General features: G+C 66.9%; 1 protein-coding gene across 8 annotated transcripts in view; it reads right to left on the bottom strand.

Annotated features, from left to right (window-relative positions):
* ING5 (inhibitor of growth family member 5) overlaps window positions 1-260 on the bottom strand; it is a 245932-nt gene that overhangs the window by 204496 nt on the left and 41176 nt on the right. The gene's annotated exons all lie outside the window — the stretch shown is intronic.

The following is a 260-nucleotide window of genomic DNA, read 5'->3' as shown; positions in this document are numbered from 1 at the left end:
CCCCCCAGGCCGCCTTGTTAGAGTGGGACCCACGGGGCGGGGCCAGGAGTCAGAGCGAAGGGGGTGAGGCCAGGAGCGGTGAGGCAAAGCGCTACAACTGCGCACAACTGCGCCAGCGTAGCCCCCCCCCCAGGCACGTGCCGGTGCCGAAGGGGTCAGGATGGGGGCAGAGGCTGGGTGTGATGGGTTAGACCCTCGCCTGGTGCCACCTGATATATTGGGGTCCTACTGGTTCCACCAGCCTGGGCTTCCTTCCCTGT

Source organism: Gopherus flavomarginatus, chromosome 8 (assembly GCF_025201925.1).
Source record: "Gopherus flavomarginatus isolate rGopFla2 chromosome 8, rGopFla2.mat.asm, whole genome shotgun sequence".
NCBI lineage: Eukaryota > Metazoa > Chordata > Testudines > Testudinidae > Gopherus > Gopherus flavomarginatus.
Note: the sequence above shows the minus strand (reverse complement) of the source record. Positions and strands in the feature narration are given on the sequence as shown.